Genomic DNA, 18,436 nt, shown 5'->3' with positions numbered 1-18,436 from the left:
ATCACTTTAAAGAACGGTTGGCAATATACATCTGTCAATATTATGATTCTGTAATTTCACTCTCAGTTAAAAATACATGACAACAAATATACTTGTACAAGAATATTTATAGCAGCCTTATTCATAACAGTCCCAAACTGGAAACAACCCAAATGTCCATCAACAAATGGATAAACAAATTGTAGTATATCTACATACTGGCATATTAATCAAAAATAAAGAAAAAAAATAGAGCTATGTGCAGTGGCTCATGCCTGTAATCTCAACATCTAGGGAGGCTGAGGCAGGAGGATCCCTTGAGGCCAGGTGTTCGAGGCTACAGTGAGCTATGAATGTGCCACTGCACTCCAGCCTGGGTGCCAGAGCAAGACCCAGTCTCTTAAAACAAAAACAAAACAATATTAATAAGAAAAAAACAAACTACTCATACATACAACATAGATGAATTTCAAAAATGTTAAGAAGCCAGATATAAGAGTATATATATATATTGTATCATTCTATTTGTATGCAATGCAAATATAAGCAGAGGTAATCTATGATGATAGAAGTCAGACAGTGATTGTTGGAAGATAAAGTAACCAACTGGAAATAGGCAAGGGGGTTTAGGGAAGGGGATAAAAATATGTTATATCTTGTTTGAAAGTAGTGGATAATTACTGAATGACACTTAAATGCATACTTAAAATATGTACATTTTATTTTGTGTTAATTTCAGCTCAACAAAGATTGCATAAAACTCTTTACATATTTAAACACACACATATACACACAAAGATACATAATACATAGACCACCAAGAGAAAACTAATGTATAAACCATTATTCACTAATTATTCATTTATTTATTTATTGGCTCAATTCTGTGTATGTGCACATGTACACACACAGATGGATATGCTGATATGTGTGTAAACATTAATATAAAATTGACTTCAATATATGCTGCTTTATAACTTGCTGCAATAAACTATATTGTTGTTATCTTTACCTGTCAATAAATACACAACACAAAATTTATTTTTAAATAAATCTGAGTCCATGTACATAAAGTAAATTAATGACCAAAAAATGCTGGCATGCACATGCTACTTGGGAGTAATGGAAAGGAAAAACACCTTTGGAATAAAAAAGAACTGAATTCAAGTCTAGCTTATTCACCCCCAAACCATGTAGCCTTGGCTAAATTACTTAACTTCATGAGCATCCATTTTCTCATAGGTAAAGTGGAAATATATACCTACTTTAAAAATGCTCTTGCAAAATGTGAGATATAACTTCCTTAGCACAATGCCTAGCCCATAACAGCTACTCAATAAATAATAACTATAATTAAAAGTTATTTGTTTAGCATAATCAATTTTCATGGAGCAATCATGTGAAAGTTATACAGCTGGCCCAGGCAAGTGTTTAACACATTAGTCTGTTTAAATTAACTTTTATTATATGCGGGTTTTAGTGGTATATTACTTTCATGATCCAAGATTAATTCGTTTTTAAAGTAGAAACATTAATGACCTTCCAGAGCTATATTAATGATTACATTAGATATTCCATATAGAAATATTCAACCCATAAAGTGCTATACAGATACTAGAAATTATGACCCTCTTTCTTTTAGTTTAGTCTGAATTACCTGAAATCATTTAATATGCAGGTAGAATTTGTTTTGCTTATATAACATATGACATACTTTTTGATACATAATTCTAAAACTATTATTAATGAAACCTCGAACAAATCCCTAAAGAAACTATTTTTTCAGTCATGCAAGAGTAGTAAATTATAATAAATTAAAGGAGTCAGTACAAATTTAATAATGCCAAATATGGTAATAACTCAACAGGCCACTATGTTGTCATAAGTATATTCTCAGAATATATTCCCCGACATCTTACAGTAACTTCAAGGATCCCTCAATTCTTATCCACTATCCCATCACTTACCTAGCCTTTAATTTTCCATCACTCTTACCTAAACTCTCAGTAGTGTGGATGAGATGTCATTTACTCTAGAGCATTATCTGTGTAGCTCTGTAATTTCTAATATTTTCACTCTAAAACAGGACAGTAAAAAAAACAGGTGAACAATTATATAACATGAACCAAGATTCTATGAAGGGTTTTAAGCTTTATGAGGACAAGGACATCTTGCTTACAATTATCTTCAAATGCCTACCACAGTCTCTGCCACACAGTAGGCTTTCAAGAATTATATTTCTATATTAAATAATAAATATGTGAGTAAACATTTTTAAAGACCAGGTTGTTGTTGTTAACAGTACTCAGGAGGAGGAGGGTCCAACCAACATTCACTAAGAATGAAGTACATGTCTGGTCATGTACTAACTCCAGTAAGTATTGCTAATTATCCCTTCCAATAGCCCTGTGAAGCAAAACACCAAGAGGACAGAGAAGAAGGAAAAAGAAACAACTATAAAAGGAGTATGTGAAAGAAGGGTGATATGCATATAATGGCCTATCAGGCAGCATGGACCTAAGGAAGCTTTAGTTCCTCTTATTATCTCTTCCTCTAGGCTTCATACAAGGTTTCTCACACTCATGAGCTCCTTCTAATTAAAATCACTTATAAAATGTTTTCTTGAAGGGCTAGAGGCTGACTAGAATCTTGAAGCAAATGTCTAAATATATTTCCATTTATCATCTATAACTGTTCAGAAACGTAGATTATTACAGTTAATGACTGACCAGGCTTGTTGATAATGGCCTTAAAGAGGCACTGTAAAGAAAAGGTAGTTAGGCAAACTGAGTAATTACTGGTCCTTTAAATTCTTGCCCACCTTAAGGGAAAACTTCCCCTTAAAAGTTATCTTTGACATTTTCCTCTCCCTGATCTCTCACCTTCAACTGGCCAGCAAAGTGCTATTTACTCCTCTCTAAAGTTTCTGACATCTTTTTCCTTTTTTTAATTGTATCAACCATAGCCGCATTTCAATTGCTCTTCTAACTCATACCTAAATTATGGCAAAAGCTGCACAATGAATTAATTCCCTGTGCTTATATTGCCTCTCTTTCTTCTAATCCAGTCTCCAAGCCACTGTGAGATTAACTGTACAAATCCAGCTTTTATCACTGTATCTACCTTCCTGAAAATTTCAAAGAGAAACTGGGACTGGGAGTAGAGTTCAACAATGTATTCTATGATGTATGTGTGAATACACATAAACAAACACTACAATATATCCCACGAGAAAAGTTGGATACATACAGGACTTCAACAGCAGAACAAAACTAAACAATTACACAAATCTAATATGTAATTATATATTTAATATAATCTATGATTATTGTGAGCAGACATGACTAAAAGTATATGAAGATTACTGTAGTTAGCATTACTTTTCCAAAAGCCAGAAGCAAAACTGTCTCCACTAGCAAAGACACTGGAAGTACATCTTCTCACCCTTATCCACAGGTACGAAAGATGAGAAAAGCATAGCTTCAAACAATCTAGCATTTCCTGAAATTCTAACAAATATTAATTTCAAAAAGTTATATAATTTAGTAGAGAAAGGCTGTATCCCAAGGATAGCATCTCCTAAGGGCCTCTAGTTTATGATAAAATAACTACGCAGAGGAAGTCAAAATTTGCCAAGAGAACCTATTCCATCTTTGGATAGCAAAATAGAACATTTTTTCTTTCACTGATGCCAAAATCTGCCCCTTTGTAATTTCTGTCTATTTGTTCTGTGTAACCATCTGGAATGCAGAGAACAAGTATTATCTTCCATTTACATACTTGAAATAACCATGTTTTCTCTCAAGCAACTGAAGCACATAATAATCTTTTGATCATTGGTATATTTTAAATATAAATACAATGGCAAAAATAGTAAAGAAAAACCTGTCAATTACAATGGCAAGTCAATCAGTTTAACTGGGTTATAATGTTCCTAAAATGTTAAGTTTATCATACTAAAAACCGAACACAGACTTCATTTCTGGTTCCACACAAAAGAGGCCTGGAAGTCATGACATCATTCTAACAAGTAAAAATCTGAACGAACTGAAAAATCAACAACTCTTCTTGAATTTGTAAGAGAAGTGAGGACACAGGGCAAGCCACTACCCCCAAGATCATAAAGATAGACACGAGCATACAGGGAATCGCATGTATTAGAAAAGAGGTTCATGAGCAGAAACTGCTGGGAGAACCAGTGCCTAGGTAGGAAAACTGAAGTGCAATCAACCAACTGAACGTTTCATAGCAGTTTCAGAAAAATGACAAACCATGAAGCACTTCTTGAGAGACAATGATATGGACAGAGACAGAGCAACATGGACAGCAAGACGGCACTAGGTCCCTTTAACCTGTCATGCCCTTTGTTTCTCAACCCAACTTGGGGAACAACTTTGTCATTCTTTAGAAATCTAGCTCAGACTAGATTAGCATAGGTTTTTCCTAACCTACAAGCCCCCTTCTCTATGCTCTTATGATACATTCTTCATACTAACATTATAGCTATATATTACACATATCTGACTTATCAGGGTTCCAATATACAGTTAGCGTACCACTGTAATTATTAATACCATCTATTTTCACTTCCCAAAGTATCCCAGGTTGTATTACAAATAACAACCAGAAATAATATGATTGCCTTAAGTGTAAACTTCAACTGCAGTGTCTGTTTTTCTTAGGATTACATCTGCTCTATTATCTCCTTCTCCCAGAGACTAGAATTGTGTTTGTTGGCTTCTTGTACCAGTGTCCTACTCTTTTTTTTGGAACAGACTCTTGCTCTGTTGCCCAGGCTGGAGCACTGGAGTGCAACTGTGGGATCTCAGCTCACTGCAACCTCTGCCTCCCGGTTTCAAGCAATTCTCCTGCTTCAGCCTCCTGAGTAGCTGGGATTACAGGTGTGCCACCACACCAAGCAAATTTTTCTATTTTTAGTAGAGACGGGGTTTCACTATGTTGGTCAGGTTAGTCTGAAACTCTTGACCTCGTGATCCACCCGCCTTGGCCTCCCAAACTGCTGGGATTACAGGAATGAGCCACTGAGCCCGGCCCCCCAGTGTCCTACTCTTACAATAATGATGGCAGGAAGAGTTATGGCAATTTCTGCTGATTTGTAACATATTAAAATTGTGTTCCCTAAAGATGGGAAAAAGAGACACTGGGGACTAACAGGGGAGGAGGAAAGAGGAGTGAGCACTGAAAAACAACCTATTGGGTTCCACGCACACTACCTGGATAACAGGATCATTTGTACACCGAACCTCAGCAACATTCAACTTAACCATGTAACAAACCTGCACATGTACCCCCTGAAACTAAAGGCTGAAAAACAAATAAATACCTATATGCTTTTAACAATAAATAAATAAGTAAATAAATAAATAAATAAATAAACTTTTCTTCTCAAGGACTCCGGGATTCAGATCTACTTTCCTCCCCCTTCAAGTTTGAATTATAAACTTACCTCATTTTATACTTTCCTCTTTCTGTGTACACAAAAACATCTTTCTGTAATTCCAAAGAATTGCTCACTTTGAATGATTTCAAGGAGAAAAAGTTATAATTAATGGAAGAAAAAAAGTCCTTGCTCACAGTTTATCATTCTGTACCTTTGGATAAATTAAACAAGTGACATCTACCAGGTCACTCCTCTGACTGTCTTAAAATTCTATTAACAAAAGCCATGTCTTTAATTGGTTTATTATCAGCATGTTATTATATACTGTAACTCTCAAATATAGATGAGGATCAACCTAGGTATAGAACACTAACAGAAAGTGAGCTAGATGTAGTTAATAATTCATTTGAACATAGCATCTATTAAAAGTTGTATAATTTTAGTAATTAGAAGCTATAATTACTATTTTAATTCATTTACTTAGAATATAAGTTTTATAATATAAACAACTTAAAATATTTTAAAATTAAATTTTAAACAGTGGTCCTTCCAAGGTTATTTTTCAAAAAAGTTGTTAACACCATCAATAGAGTGGAACACAGGTTTTCCCCTAGATTGTATTTAATAATTTTATTACTCACATAATTTTAAAAAATAAATCTATACTATAAAAGACCGTTATGAGCTGACCTAGGAACAGCTCTGTATATCTACACAGGTATTTCAATTTCTACATTTTATTCAGTCATAAATTTCAGTGTTCCTCATCTGCCATATACTGCACTAACTGCTAGGAGAGGAACATTAATAAATATATGATCTCACTCCTGGAGATCAAAATTAAATGGGAAAAAAAGAGGGACATAAATATCTAATAGTAATATAATAGACAGGTAGGTAGTAAATACCATGCGAATAAAATAAAAGGAGAGTGCTTGATAGAGATTTCACTAGAGTATAAAACAAGTGAGAATAGGAAACCTGTCTGTTTACAGATGCTCCCCTGGCCTCTGGCACAATGCCAGGAACATGGTGGACTGTCAATAAACAGTGGTTAAAAGAAATACTGAGCAAAACAGTAAGTGACACAAATGTTATTTGGAGATGCTTAACACAAGTTTATTCTTGACAATAAGCAATACATCTTGTAGGCATATAAAATGTGAAGAGCAATATGCACATTAATATGGAAATGTGAAAAAACATGGTACTTTTCTCAATGAATTCAAGAAATAGCAAGAAATTCTATACCTCCAGAAAACAGCATGATGAGAATAAATGAAAATGGAGCTAGATTCCAACAGCTTTCTAAGATATGTTAACTTTTATCTTTCTAAGTTAACATATCTTATATCCTTGGGCAATGGATAATTATTAAGGAAGGCACGTGCAAGTGAATGGCACGATCAGTTTTTTGTGCTTTAGGAATACAACTTTGGAGAGTGAACTGTAGAAGAGGAGAAAGGCAAGTTTAAGTAAAGGTTAAAAAAATTTTCTAAGCAGACAACTTACTCAATAATGGCTTATAGATGGAAAAAAGATAGAGGGCATAATCAAGGATGAATTCCATATTTCTGGATTGGGTTAATTGATGTATGATTCTATTCACTAACAGGGAATCCTAGAGCAAGTACAGATTTGGGGGAAATTTTCTACCAGCTGTAGTAAGCTTATGCACCAAAAGTAAGTAACAACAAACCTTACAATGTTTTATGTTAATTGGCTATTTGTTCCTACATCAAAAACACTTATATTAGTCAAGAATGGCTACTCTAGAGGCTGATAGTAGGGGGATCCCTACAGCTTGGAAGTTCAAGTCTGCAGTGAGCTATGATCATGCCACTGGACTCCAGTTTGGGTGACAGAGCAAGACCCTGTTTCAAAAAAAAAAAAAAAAATTTTTTTAATTTAATATGTTTAATTAAAAATTATTTTAAACCACATTTATAGGCTATCAGTTTTCAAGCCTATGTTCTTAAAAAAATATGTAGATTATCATAGAAATACCTATTCCAGGGTCAAGTGTGCCTAGAAAGTTGCCCACAGTAATCTGCATTTATAGGAAGTACCCCAGTGATTCTTATGCACACTAAAATATGAAACATGCTATAAAGGCTGCCAGAATGCAATGCAACTAGATTCTGATATCTCTTTCGGTTATTTAATCTGAAATCTAAGACTAGAACCTACTCTATGAAATATTTTTATCACCTTCAAATGTTACAATATAAAACAACACCACTGACACAAAAATAATAATCACTAATACTATACACACACAGAACCTATACACACACAGAATACTATTGTGCTAATATTTTTGCATGAATAATCTCTTTTAATTTCCACACTAATCATATAAGGTAGGTACTATTATTACTGTCCCCCTGTTAGTAAGTGAGGCTTAGAGACATAGTTCACTTGCCTAGAAGTCACACTAATACCAGACGTGGCAATGAGATCTGAACTTAAGCAGTATGATTCCAAAGTCTACCTTTTATTCCTCAATATATAATACAATACAGACTACCTAGTTGTACTGCCTTGCACAGGACAGTGTACCTTCGGTGTTCATACGGTTCATAATTATGCACTTAATGGTATAATCATTTGATGTTTATTTCCCTATACCATAATTCTGCTTTATTTCACCAATGTGATGTCATCCAAATATCTAAAAAATGGTTGGAAACAGTAACCACACTCAAAAAGTATCTGTTGAATAAATGAACTTACTATTCAGTAATAAATACACAGAAACTTTAAAATATACCAAATTCTGTTTCTTGATCTGGGTTCTGGTTTCTTCTCACCTAAATTAGGCTACTATCAAAAAGACAAAAAAAAAAAAAAAAATGCAGGGAGCCATGAACACACCACTGTACTCTAGCCTGGGTGACAGAGCAAGACCCTGTCTCTGAAGAAAAAGACAAAAAGTAACAAACATGGAAAAAGGGGAATTCACATACTGTTGGTGAGAATGTATATTGGTAAATACAACCATTATAGAAAATAGTATAGAGGTGCCTCAAAAAACTAAAAATAGAATTGCCATATGGATGATCCAGCAATTCCACTACTAGGAGTATATATATATATATATATATATATATATATATATATATAGCCAAACGAAATGAAATCAGCATATCAAAGAGAATCAGTAAACCAAAGAGATACCATATTTATTGCAGCACTATTCATAATAGCCAAGATAGAGAAGCAACCTAATTGTCCTTCAATAGATAAATGAAATTTTTAAGTGTGGTATATATGCACAATGGAATATTACTCAGCTATTAAAAAAAAAAAAATCTTATCATTTGCAGCAACATGGACGAACCAGGAGGACATGATCTTAAGTGAAATAAACCAGGCACAGAAAGAAAACACCACACAATCTCTCGTATGTGGAATCTAAAGAAGCTGATCTCATAGAAGTACAGAGTAGAATAGTGGAGGGTAGAGGGGAAACAGAGAAAGACTGGACAATGGGTACAAAGTTACAGTTAGGAGGAATAAGTTCTGGTATTCTCTTGTGCAGTAGGGTGACTATGATTAACAGTATTGCATATTTCAAAATAACTAGGAGAAAGGATTTTGAATGTTCTCACCACAAAGAAATGATAAATGTATGAGGCGACTGCTATGGTCTGAATGTTCCCTCCAAAGCTCATGTTGAAATTTCATGCCTGGTGAAATTGGGCTGTATTGAGAGGTGGGGCCTTGAAGAGGTGACTGGATCATGAAGGCTCTGTCCTCATGAATATGAGTTATCACAGGAAAGGAACTGGTGGCTTTATAAGAAGAGAAGAGACTTGAGCTAGCACATTAGCACACTCAGCCCCCTTGCCATGTGATAACCTGTGCCACCCTGGGACTCTTCAATGACAGCAATAAGGTGTCATCAGATAGCAGTCCCTCAACCTTGGACTTCTCAGCCTTTGTAACAGCAAGAACTAAACTCCTTTTCTTATACATTACCCAATTTCAGGTATTCTTTTATAAGCGACAGAAAACTGATTAATCCATTAATGGATATGCTAAATACCCTGATTTGACTTTTACACAATGTATACACATATCAAAATAGCACACTGTACCCTATAAATATGTAATTATTATGTGTCAATTAAAACCAAAATGTTTAAAAATGTTTAAAATATACCAAGCTCCGTTTCGTGCTGGTTTCACAGGTGTCAATCTGTCAAAGATTTATTGAGCAAATATGTATAATAAATTCATGTCTGTCTATTCAATAAATAGTTAAAAAGAAAGAATGAAAAAAGTTTTGTTATTTTGCCAGATATTAAAGACTATGTTTATTGTCCTTTTATAGTAAACAAGACCATGCTTCTTAAATTGACTTTTAACAATCTGGCATTTATAACAGAATAAGTCTCTAGGACACACCTGTGAATTCTAAAATGTAAGAATTGACAAGGGACTTACTATCTTATGATTAGTTATAATAATGATAGTTATAATATGGACATACATAAAAGAGGGAATTAAAAAGATCACACTGCTTCAAAATGTATCTACTTCCCAAACTCTGAGCAACAAGATATGAAATAATATAATTTTCCAAAAACCCTAACCAAACTTATTTCTATTGCTTTGAAAAGGTAAGAACTTTCTAAGAACAAACCTATTTAAATATAATTAACAATGCAATAGCATTTACCCAAATTTGTCACATACAAAATTTTTAAAATGGCAATGCATAGGAAAACAAAAAGAAAAAGGCAAATAAAAATTTAAGCCTGCTGTGTACCTTCAGAAAACCACATTCTGATCATTTTCTATTCCACCCTCTCAAGCATTATATTCATGCAGTGCTAAAAATCATGTTGCCAGGTTGCACTTGCTAGATAAAGAACTAAAGCCTAACCATTCACCTTACCTAATCTTTTAATCATTTCATCTTTGTCTATTTTTACATGGTAGATAATTAGTGGATTTATAAAGATTTTCTGGCAAAGATGTTTGAAGGAGAAAATGGGTAAGACCTGCTTAATGGAAAAGGGCACCAAGCGCTTTCTGAGACTTCATCTCTTTCCCTTTTTCACAGTAAACTTAGAATTGAGTACTTGGGCTCATAACACCTGTTAAAAGATAATTTGTGGTAGACAACTGAACCAAATTCACAAAGCACTTTTACTTTGTACACAAAGTATATATGAATATATACAAAGAATTCAAAAGGTCTTCACCAGTCTACGGAAATGACTATCATTCTAAGAAATGTTTTCCTAACATTTTAAAGTTATTTTCCTGCAGAAAAGCAGGAAAACTCTGAGCAACAAGATATGAAATAATTTCATTATAGACTGAAAAATGCAATCTGCAACTTGAACAACCTTTTCTAAGACAGTAAAAATAACTAAAAGCAATTATTAAACATTACTGCATGATCTGCTACAATTTATATGCCTTAGTCTGTTATATTTTACAAAGATACTTGTAAAATCATTAGGCTTCCACAGTCCTCTAATTAGGAATCCTTTATTATAAGAGAAAAAAAATCGGTTTGTCTTTGAAACAATGCACTATGTAAATGAACCCTGTGAAATAATGGAACAGCTGTGCCTAAAGGCTGAGACATTAATTTTGATATATATCCAGTCTAGCACAATTATTTAGAAGTCAGTTGTATATTTTCATGCACAGCTACTTTCATGCTTCTGCTTTTCTCTATGAAACATGCCTACAGTTCAGATCATTTGTCAGACAGGTGACTTCTATGAAGGTAGTAGTTAAAAGGGTTTACTTACCTTCTTAGAAAGTAATAAGGGACAGCAAAGGTATAAATAGACCTTGGCTGCAGGACACTAGATTTGAGTATGGATTAGCAACCTGAAAAATGTTGTTACCGTATTATTTTCTAATCTTTCCATTTGTATTGATTCCACATCTTATCTTATTCCAGTATTTTTATCATTAGTTATTCACTATTCTTCACGTATCTTCAGTATCTTTCACTAGCTCTGTCTTTAAAAATAAATAAATAAATAAATAAATGCTAGCCAGGTGCAGAGGCTCATGCACGTAATCCCAAAACTTTGGCAGGCCAAGTTGGGAGGATTTCTTGAGGCCAGGAGTTCAAGACCAGCATAAGAGCACTGTAAGACTTCTGTCTCTACAAAAATTAGGGGAAAAAAAACAAAAAACAAAAAACAGCTGGGCAGAGTGGTGTGTGCCTGTCGTCCCAGCTACTCAGGAGACTGAGATGGGAAGATCACTTGAGCCCAGGTGGCTGAAGCTACAGTGAACCATGATGGTGCCACTGCACTCCAGTCTGGGTAACAGAACAAGACCCTGTCTCTAAAAACAAAATTAAAAAAAAAAAAAAGAAGAAGAAATGCTTTGCCCGTTGTTTCCTATCTTTGAAACATTACTTTTTTTTTTTTTTTTTTTTTTGCCAAATCTGAGACGCAAGTGAATTTATTCTTACCTCATCATCTCCTAAACTTCATCAACTTGGTGTTTAAGGGCATCATTCAAATTAAGCTGTCCTCCTCAAGCTTACCATTTGCCCAGTTCAAAGTTTTTCTCTCAGTTTTTCAAACTTTTTGACTTTTCCATCACACTCCTGACCCATGCTAACCAAATCCACCTTATTTCCTGTAGTTTCTGCAACTACACTGTCTCAGTCCTTTTCATACCTATCCCTCACTGCTCCTTATGTCTTGGTTTAAAGATCTGTATTCCCTCCTCCTGTTCCATATCCTTTAACATTACCTAAAGTTTTAAGTTAAATGAAGGTTGCCAGGAAAAAAAAAAATGTTTTAAATGTAAACAACAACAAAGACAACAAAAATTACCTAAAGTACTATCTCCTTTTCCTCAGGTTTCTCTTTTCACTGTCTCCATCAACTCTTAACAAATTCAATTTTACCCTTTAAGTCAACAATGCCTCAAAAGTTCAATTCTAAACTTTATCTATAATTAAAAGCAACACACCTCAGTCTGTATGTTTTGTGGTATGTCCACCTCAAATTTAGCATGTCCTATAACCAAAAAATTAATTCATCCTAAAAAAAACTTTTAAAAAATTATATCTTCAAATAATATTACTATTGAAAATAGTAATATGGACTCCATGGAATCTACTCACATCCAGGTAGTCATCAGGTATCACTGAGACACTTCACAACAGTAGTCCCCAAACTTTTTGGCACCAGGGACCAGTTCTGTGGAAGACAGTTTTTCAATGGACAGGGTCAAGTGTGAGGGGATGGTTTCAGATGAAATTGTTCCACCTCAGATCATCAGGCATTAGATTCTCATAAGGAAGGCACAACCTAGATCCCTTGGATGTGCAGTTCACAATGGGGTTCATGCTCCTATGAGAATCGAATGCCATCACTGATCTGACAGAAGGTAGAGTAGGTGGTAATGCATGCTTGCCTGCTGCTCACCTCCTGCTATGTGGCCCTGTTCCTAACAGGCCGTGGACTAGTACCGGTGCACAGCCAGGGGTTTGGGAACCCCTGCTTTAGTTCATGTATCTTAGTAACCTCTTACATAGACTACATTATAAGGTATCCTGTTTTTACACAGAATCAGTGTTTTGTACAACATTACCCATTCAAAAACTATTATTTCTTTTAGGAAAAACATATGACTAGACACACTGAGATAAATATTAAGAAGACAAATTCCAGTCAGGCTTTGCTATATGAAATGAGTTTAGGTCAGGTCAGTTTTAACAGGTCAGGTTATTTACGGAAAAAGCTTCCATTCTCAGAGTTTTTAGGTTTTCAAAGTTGTGGAGAAGAGACTATGGACCTATATAATTAATACTACCAAAGTGAAAATGTTGCACTCTTTTCTATAACTAAGTTATTGAAACTGTTACTTTTTCCATTCTTCCAAGACACAAAATATGTAGTGATGTAAAATTTAGATCTTAAGTTGGAAAAAGTTTAACCAAAAGTAAACCATATTGCCCCAGAAATAGTTTGTCAACACAAAGAATTTAACCACAACAAAGAATTTTCCCACTAATTCAGAATAAAAGACTTTGACCATTTAGGATAAAAACATTAATGAAAAGAAGGGTTTCTGGCCCTAAGAACAACTACCTGGCTACCAAAGTGTAGTTGTGGACAATCAACATAGGTATGACCTGCGAGCATATCATAAATGCAAAATCTTGAGCCCTTCCAGCCCTACTGAACTGGACTCTTCATTATGGTAAAATCCCCAGGTGGTCAACTGTGTATTTGTGCAGGAAAAAAAGTTAACCCAGCAGGCCTAACTGCTTATCTTTAAAAAGGCCTGCTTACAAGGTTGACCCTCAGCTGGCATACAGGAACTTAAATTTTGGGAGGTTCTCTAAACTGGTAAGGTGGCTCTCTAAACTGTTTATACAAACAGTATTTTATACGAAATACTTGCTTTTGTTCTGCAAGTTTGGAATTTTGTTATCTGCCAGGTAGAGGGTACCTACTTGGCAATTCCTCAAATAAAAACCCTGGGCACTGAGTCTCTAACGAGATTCCCTGGTTGACAACATTTCACAGGTTGTCACAATTCATAACTGGAGGGAACTAGCAAGTCCTGTGTGACTCTGCTGGGAAGATTCTAGATGCTTGTGCTGGTTTCCCCCAGACTTTGCCCCATGTATCTTTTCCCTTTGCTGATTTTGTGTCATATCTTTTTGCCATAATCAGTTCTAGTGAATCACTGAATCTAAAGATGGTGTCTGGGACCTCCAACAAAGCATTAAATTTCAGAAGCTCTGCTTTAGAGAACCCACATGAAATCCTATTCTCAAAGCTTAAGAGCAGGCCATGAGGACTGTAGGCTAACCCTTGAGTCAATGTAAGACAAGGAATTCATTATGCATAAAGTTAAGACCTTAAAAAAGTCTACATCCTAAGAAAAAAGGTAAATTAAAAGAACATCCAACAGAGGTAAACAACAAAGAAAAGCAGTTCTGGGTAACCAAACAAAACAAACAAAAGAGACTCTGCTGAGACTCTGAAGCCACCACATGTGACTTTGGAATATCAATGTACTCTTGCATGGTTAAGGGAAAAAAACACCAAGGTGAGAATCTGAATTTAAAGTAGCCCTTGGTCTATAATGCTCCCAGGCAGCAGGCAGAAGCAAACTCAACCACCAATCCAACCAGATAACCATCCTTACTTAGCCTGGGTAACCTAACAAACATAGGGCATAACCAAAAACCAAGAACATACAAGTAAACAGCAAAACAAGCCATTATAAATAGAAACCAGAAAAAAAGATATAAAAAGACTAAAAATCAGAATTATTCAATGAAATAATAATTACGTTTTATATATCTAAAACAGGGGAGCTGGCAAACTTGTTCATAAAGAGTCATACAGTAAACACTTGAAGCTTTAAAGGTCACACAGTCTCTGTTTCAACTACTTAACTCCACAATGATGGCACCAAAGCAGCCACAGATAAAACTTAAAACAAATAAGCATAGCCACGTGCCAATAAAATGTTATTTACATATGCAACAGCAAGCCAGATTTGCAAGCCATAATTTGCAAACCTCTGGCTTAACGGAAAAAAAGAAGTGAGAAGAACACTTAAGAGAGCATTCAAAAAAAAAAAAAAAAAAGATATCGAAAAGATCCATGACAGAATGGAAGGAAGGAAGGAAGGGAGGGAGGGAGGGAGGGAGGGCAGTCCAAGTAGAACTTCTTGAAATAAAAATATCATAACTGAAATAAGTCAGTGGAAGGGATGAACAGCATAAACACTGCTAGCAAAAGAATTAATGAACAAAAGACTTAGCTGAATGTATTATACAGAACTTGGCTTCTCAGAAAAAGAGATGAAACACATAAAGAAGTTTAACAACCAAGAAAGATAATGAGAAAGTCTAACATACATTTAATGAGAGTTCATAAAGGAGGTAACAAGACAAAACGGGGGAAATGCAATACTCAAAAACACGACGACTGACACTTTTCTGGAATTACTCAAAGACTTGAAATACTTAGAATCAGGATGCCCAATGAATCCCAAGGCAGATTAAATAACCATCTAAACACATTTTATTCAAAATGTTTGAAAGAAATGTTTGAAACAAAATGTTTGAAAGAAATATAGACAGAAAAACAGATTACCCAAAAGGAAGGTGATCTAGATGAACAACTTGCTTTTTCACACATATATGTAGTGTATATACATAGTATATATAGTGTATATATAGTATATATAGAGAGTGTGTATATAGTATATATAGCATAGTGTATATATAGTATATATACTATATATAGCATGCTTATGTGAAACTTGCTTTTTCACATATATAGTACATATATATATAGTATATGTGTGTACACACATATATAGTATGCTGACCTTGTATGAATCATTGCTCAAAGTACTCCAAGTATCTGTAAAACAATCAGGAAAATTTGAGCATTGACTGAGTATTAGATAATACAAAGAACTTACTGCTGTTTTTTTTTTTTCTGAGACGGTGTCTCTGTCACCCAGGCTGGAGTGCAGTGACGCGATCTTGGCTCACTGTAACCTCCACCTACTGGGTTCAAGCAATTCTCCTGCCTCAACCTCCCAAGTAGCTGAGACTACAGGCGCACACTGCCATGTTTGGCTAATTTTCTGTATTTTTGTAGGGACAAGGTTTCACCATGTTGCCCAGGCTGGTCTCGAACTCCTGAGCTCAGGCAATCCACCCACCTCGGCCTCCCAAAGTGCTGGATTACAGGAGTGAGCCACTGTGCCTGACCTACAAAGAGCTTACTGTTAATTTACTCAGTTGTATTAATGTCATTGTGGTTATGTATTTTAAAAGTCCTTATCCTTTAGAAATACACACTGATGATCTGAAATAATATATACCTTGGATTTGCTTCAAAATGAATCATGAGGGAAGTGGGAGAATATACAAATGAAGAAAGATGGTCCAATATGTTTATAATGGTTGAAGGTAAAGAATACATGAGGGCTCATTATACTTTTTTTTATATTTTCTTTTCTCGAATTATGTGTATGTTTGAAATTTTTCATAATGAAATATTTTTAATGTCTGATAATCCCAACGGTTGACAAAAGTATGAATCAACAACTCCTATATATTACCACTGTCAGAATAAAGACATATAAATGGATAATCTTTCTCTCTCCCCATACATACATACATACATACATATATGCGGCATATAACCACTAATTTCACACTAAATTATATAATGCAGAGAAACTTACATATAAGTAGCAGGATTCATATACAAGACTATACATAAAATCACTGTATATAATAGCAAGAAACTACAAATAACACAAATGTCCCTGACCAAAAGAATGGATAAATAACTGTTATTTGTTTATTAACACTTGTTCTTAGAGTTTTCATCTAAGCATTTGCCAGACATATGCTGGCGTCTGTAAACAAATAATTTTTCTCACTTAATACTCATAACGACCTTGTAAGATGTACAATATTGTATCCCTTTTCACAAATAAAAAAAGTTAGGCTCAGAAAACTTGACAGCACATCTGGTATTTGCTTGCAAATTATGGAGCAAGAACATGAATTTTGGCTGGGCATGGGGTGGCTCACGCCTGTAATCCCAGCACTTTGGGAGGCCGAGGCAGGTGGATCACCTGAGGTCAGGAGTTGGAGACTAGGCTGGCCAACATAGCGAAATCTCATCTCTACTAAAAATAAAAATAAAAAAATTATCTGGGCATGGTGGCGGGGTGCCTGTAATCCCAGCTGCTTGGAGGCAGGAGAATCGCTTGAACCCAGGAGGCGGAGGTTGCAGTGAGCCGAGATCACGCCATTGCACTCCATCCTGGGCAACGGAGTGAGACTCTGTCTCAAAAAAAAAAAAAAAGAATGTGATTTTCGATTATCCCTTCTACAAACTCAGTTTTCATTTCACAGTAATAATCAGGAATGTATATTTTCAAAAAAGGAGTGATATGCTAATTTTCTAAAATAGCTTAAAATTAATACATAAACAGTCACCTACTCATGATGGTTCAACTTAAAATTTTCTTACTTTAAGATGTTGCAAAGCAACATGCATCCAATAGAAACCGTACTTTGAATTCTGAATTTTGATATTTTCCCGAGCAGCAGTATGTGGTAGGATACTCCTTCATAATGCTGGGCAGAAGTAGTGAGTCAAGATCTCAGTCAGCCACATGATCGCAAGGGTAAACAGGCCAGGCGTGGTGGCTCACACTTGTAATCCCAGCACTTTGGGATGCTAATGTGGGTGGACTACTTGAGAACAAGAATTCAAGACCAGCCTGGCTAACAGCAAGACATCCATCTCTACAAAAAAAAAAATTTTTAATTAGCTGGGCGTGGTGGTGTGCGTGCGTAGTCCTAGCTACTTAGAAGGCTGAGACAGGAGGATCCCTTGAGCTCAGGAGTTTGAGGTTACAGTGAGCTATGATCCCGCCACTGCAATCCAACCGGGGCAACAGAAAGAACCAACCCTCTACAGTGTACCCAGTCATTAGCATTTTTTGGATATTGTTTTTGCAACCCATCGTGTCTACAAATACTCATTTTTCACTTACAATGAGTTTAGGGAGTTCATAAGGATGTAATCCCATCATAAGTCTAGGGTTATCTACATAAAAAAAATCTTTTTACAGTATCACAAAGGCAAACTGTAGTTGATCCAGACCTGTACAAATTACCAGTAAGATCTAAAATAACAAGGTTTCCCATAATTTGCAGTTCGTATTTTACATAGGTACACATAAAATAAAACCAGTGGGGGTCCTGGGGAAGATTACTGACTAGTTTAACTCAGTTTATATATATATGGCATATAACCAGTAATTCCACACTGAATTATATAATGCAGAGAAATTATATAATGCAGGACTAGTTTAACTAATCCTCTTAATACTGTCAGTCTCTTGAAAGTACATTGACAATGGAAACTACCTTTCGTACATAGAGAGCCGCCTTCTTTTGTTAAAAGTCTTTCAAAATTAAGTGATCTCTATAAGTTTCTTCTAGTTCTGAACTCTAAACTCTGCTTACTTGGCTTCTATTTTACAATTCCATAC

The 18,436-nt window shown here is 35.1% G+C and overlaps 1 protein-coding gene across 6 annotated transcripts in view; it reads right to left on the bottom strand.

Annotated features, from left to right (window-relative positions):
• Nucleotides 1-18,436, bottom strand: part of LOC105473107 (RPTOR independent companion of MTOR complex 2) — a 129,059-nt gene that overhangs the window by 89,164 nt on the left and 21,459 nt on the right. Inside the window, exon 2 of one of the 6 annotated variants that reach the window (XM_011726742.3) lies at nucleotides 1,975-2,056. The exons of 4 other annotated variants lie outside the window; for them this stretch is intronic. The gene's annotated coding sequence lies outside the window, so the exon portion shown is untranslated. Of the gene's footprint in view, nucleotides 1-1,946; nucleotides 5,861-18,436 lie in introns of those variants that run through there. One more of the 6 variants, XM_024790118.2, reaches the window with a different exon arrangement.

Source organism: Macaca nemestrina, chromosome 6, assembly GCF_043159975.1.
Source record: "Macaca nemestrina isolate mMacNem1 chromosome 6, mMacNem.hap1, whole genome shotgun sequence".
Lineage (NCBI taxonomy): Eukaryota > Metazoa > Chordata > Mammalia > Primates > Cercopithecidae > Macaca > Macaca nemestrina.
Note: the sequence above shows the minus strand (reverse complement) of the source record. Positions and strands in the feature narration are given on the sequence as shown.